We start from the raw sequence: 4470 nt of genomic DNA, 5'->3' as shown, positions 1-4470 counted from the left end.
CCAGCCCTACAAAGGATAATAGATGGAAAACACCAACACAAGAAAACTACACCTTAGAAGAAGCAAGAAAGTAATCTTTCAACAAACCCACACAAACATAATTCCACCTCTAACAAGAAAATTAACAGGAATTATCTATCACTTTTCCTTAATATCATTTAATAAGAAAATTAATATTACCAACATATCCTAATTGATTGAAATTCAAAAATATGAGGAATTAGAAATTTGTGGGCTGTCATCCAGTGGTCTCTCTAATTTGGTAATGGGAGAAATAGGTCCAATATTGTACAATCCATATACACTTTCTGCTTGTTTGTACATGACAGGGTCTTGATGTGTGCCACATAATGGTCTTGAAATCGAGCTTCCCCTATCTCAGCCTCTCTATTAGTAGGATTGTTTATTTGATGATTTTACACTATACTATGGTTTTCAGAACAGCTTACATATTTCAAAATTATTTATACAGTCAAAAGAAATGTAGACAATCAATTTGGGAGGTGGCTTGTAAGAGAACAGCAAAGAGTGAGACTGAAGGCTTTGATTGATATTTAGAATTATTGTATCAATTTTGAAGAAGAGGACTTAATAAGTTACTCTTATTCTGAGATTAATGCTTTTCAAAATTTTCACAGCCAATGAACCAGAACCTTACCCTCACCTAACATCTGTGCCACCCTCCAAGCAGAACCATTGTTCACTGAAACAGTTGATGAATGACTTCATGGATAGACCATCTTAATACAAACACCATTTCTTAAATGAATGTAACCTGTTCCCTGCGGGCTGAGAATGACGACAATCACTCAAGTCAAATAGCTTTGACCGTAGCAGGAAATCTCTACCCAAAAATCGTGCCTACAATTCATTCCTTGGCGCAGCAGAACTGTCAAGTCTTAGCTTATCTACTATGGAGGTAAAATCCTTTGGTGATGTGAGAGACATTCAAGTATAGCCTTATTACAATGAACTCCAATGTCCAAAAACTATTCTTATTTTGTGTTTGTACCACAGTAAAAGCCAAGATTTTAAGTTCTACTAAAAATAAAACAAAACAAACAAACAAACAAAAATACTTTATCTATTTATGTTCATTAAAAAACTAATAATGATATACTATTTTAAAATATACAGTTTATATATTTGGAGTTATTTGAAGTTTATATTGAGAAAAGCGTATGTATTTTCAGTATTGCTGTAGACAAACATCTACATAAGACTGTTCAATTGATTGTTGTTTTATATCAAACAACTTTTATAACACTCATTTTTATTGTTACAATATTTATTATAAATTTTAAAGAATATGGGGCTGGTGAGATGGCTCAGTGGGTAAGAGCACCCGACTGTTCTTCCGAAGGTCCAGAGTTCAAATCCCAGCAACCACATGGTGGCTCACAACCATCCTCAACGAGATCTGGCTCCCTCTTCTGGAGTGTCTGAAGACAGCTACAGTGTACTTACATATAATAAATAAATAAATCTTTAAAAAAAAATAAAGCCGGGCGTGGTGGCGCACGCCTTTAATCCCAGCACTGGGGAGGCAGAGGCAGGCGGATTTTTGAGTTCGAGGCCAGCCTGGTCTACAAACTGAGCTTCAGGACAGCCAGAGCTATAAAGAGAAACCCTGTCTCGAAAAACCAAAAAAAATAAAATAAAATAAAATAAATAAAATAAAATAAAATAAAATTTAAAGAATATGATAAAAAACAAAAGGTATTGCAGGTTTTGAAGGGGGGCTCCCAGGGAGGAGTTGGGGTACAAAAGGGAAAGAAGAATGTGATGTAAGTCTATTTACTCAAAATATGTTTTAAAATGTTCCACACGACTCTCTGAGCTTCGCCATGCCGCCCAAAGACAAGAAAAAGAAAGATGCCTGAAAGTCAGCCAAAAAGGATAAAGATCCAGTAAATAAATCTGGTGGCAAGGCCAAGAAGAAGTGGTCCAAAGGCAAAGTTCGGGACAAGTTGAACAATCTTGTCCTGTTCGACAAAGCGACACATGACAAGTTCTGTAAGGAGGTTCCGAACTATAAGCTTATTAATCTAGCCATGGTCTCCGAGAGACTGAAGATTCGCGGTTCCTTGGCCAGGGCAGCCCTTCAGGAGCTCTTTAGTAAAGGACTTATCAAGCTGGTTTCAAAGCACAGAGCCCAAGTCATTTACCCCAGAAACACAAAGGGTGGAGACGCCCCAGCTGCTGGTGAAGATGCATGAACGGGTTCAATCAGCTGTACATTTGGGAAAATAAAACTTTATTGAATCAAAAAAATGTTAACAAATTCAGATAAATTGAAATTATGTATCTTTCCTCATCATAATGCAATAAAACTTAAATCAAAGGAAAAAAGATATTTTATCAAACTAATTGGATAAAAAATCATTTTTAAAAAGTTTTTTGAAAGATTTATTTTTTTATTATGGATACAGTGTTCTGCTTGGGAGTATGCCTGTATGCCAGAAGAGGGCATCTCATAGATGGTTGTGAGCCACCATATGGTTGCTGGGAATTGAACTCAGGACTTCTGAAAGAGCAGCCAGTGCTCTTAACCTCTGAGCCATCTCTCCAGCCCCAAGCGGTGTTGTTTTTGGTTTTGTTTTAGTTTTTTGAGTCAGAGTCTCACTGTTTCCTTGGCTGGCCTGGAACAGACTATGTAGAACAGGCTGGTCTAGAACTCCCAGAGATACTACTGCCTCTGCCTCCTGAGTGCTGGGTTTAAAGATGTGAACCATCAAACTGACAAAAGCCATTTTAAAAACTGGCTACATAAAGAACATATGGCCTCTATATACAGTGCAACAGCATATGACTCTAAGAAAATAGTGAGGAATTACCATTCTGCTAAGTGAAATAAGCCAGACACAGGAAGGAAGAAAAAGAAAAAGAGAGAAGGGGGGGGGGGGGGGGGGGGGGGGGAGGGAGGGAGGAGAGAGAGAGAGAGAGAGAGAGAGAGAAAAAAAAAAAAAAAAAGGGGGGGGGGGGGGGGGGGAGAGTCAAGTCTCACTCATTGTGTTGGTTTGAATGAGAACGGTCTCCATAGGTTCGTATGTTTGAATACTTGGTCCCCAGTGGAACTGTCTGGGGAGAATGAGAAGGCATGGCATTGGAGGAGGTGTGTCACTGGGGGCAGGCTTTGAGGCAGTGGCTATTTGCAGTTAGCATAAAGAGACAAAGGCAGAAAGAGACCCGTCTGACCTCAACAAATGAGACTCTGTTGATTAGCCACAGAGAGGGTCGGCCTCTCTCCCATGGGAAACAGAGGGAATTTGCCAGGAGGAAAAGCTGGCTGGGACCCTTTCTAGGAGCGGGTGAGGGGCTTGGGAAAGATGAAGCTATTGCAGCTGTAGGGGGCTACATGTCTCGCCTACAATTTCTCCTTCCAAAGCTGTTTGCCGGAGGCAAGGCAAGACTACCTTGTCTCGACAGACACTGCTTTCTGGCAGTCTATCAATAGCTCTGACCCTCTAGAGCAATGCACACTAATTAAATGCTTTCTTTTATAAGTTTCTGTCTTAGTTTTGTTTCCATTGCTGTGAAGAGACATCATGGCCAAGGCAAATCTTACAAAGGACAACATTTAATTGGGGCTGGCTTACAGGTTCAGAGGTTCAGTACATTATCATCAAGGTGGGAGCATGGCAGCATCCAAGCAGGCATTGTGCAGGAGGAGCTGAGAGTTCTACATCCTGTTCCAAAGGCAAGCAGGAGAAGACCGGCTCTTTGGCAGGCCACTAGGCAGAGGCTCTCAAAGTCCACCCCAGCAGTGACACACTTCCTCCAACAGGGCCACACCTTGTTGGTGTGCCACTCCCTGGGCCAAGCACATTCAAACCATCCTAGTTACTTCATCGTGGTGCCTTATCGCAGCAAGTGATAAATAACTAAGGCTCACGTAATTTTAACCTGATCTCGTAGAGTCCGAGAGCGAATGGCGGTTACCAGAAGCCAAGCAGAGTAGGGGGAGTAAGGGTAAGGGAAAGGTTGTTTACAGGTCTGCGGTGATGCCTTACAGGTACAGGGATAGGTTTGTTTTCTGCCAAAGGCTTTTTTCCCCCAAGGAGAACAGTTTTATTAGGGTTTAAAAGGAAAATCCCAGTAGCTGCCCGGAAGAGAGAGGAGAAGAGAAGGAAAAAGCCACGCCATGAATTACTCCAGCAAGGAGGTCACAAGGTGGGGGAAGAGGGACTTAGAAGAAGAACAAAGCCCAAGTTTTAAAAGCAAGAGCTTTTCAGAGTCATTCAGAAAAATGGGCTGGTTCACGGAGCAGTATGGCTGCACTCATGGGGTCTGAGAGGGAATTCTGGGAGGCAAAGGTATGAGGTCAGCGGGGCGTGGTGGCGCATGCCTTTAATCCCAGCACTCGGGAGACAGAGGCAGGCAGATTTCTGAGTTCGAGGCCAGCCTGGTCTACAGAGTGAGTTCCAGCACAGCCAGGGCTATACAGAGAAACCCTATCTCGAAAAACCA

The 4470-nt window shown here is 41.7% G+C and overlaps 1 pseudogene; it reads left to right on the top strand.

Moving 5' to 3' along the window:
• The first annotated feature begins 1847 nt into the window (after positions 1-1847).
• Positions 1848-2274, top strand: LOC110308871 (annotated as a pseudogene).
• Positions 2275-4470: the final 2196 nt, after the last annotated feature.

Source organism: Mus caroli, chromosome 14 (genome assembly GCF_900094665.2).
Source record: "Mus caroli chromosome 14, CAROLI_EIJ_v1.1, whole genome shotgun sequence".
NCBI classification, from domain to species: Eukaryota; Metazoa; Chordata; class Mammalia; order Rodentia; family Muridae; genus Mus; species Mus caroli.
The sequence above is the reverse complement of the archived record's forward strand: the minus strand, read 5'-3'. Positions and strand labels throughout refer to the sequence as shown.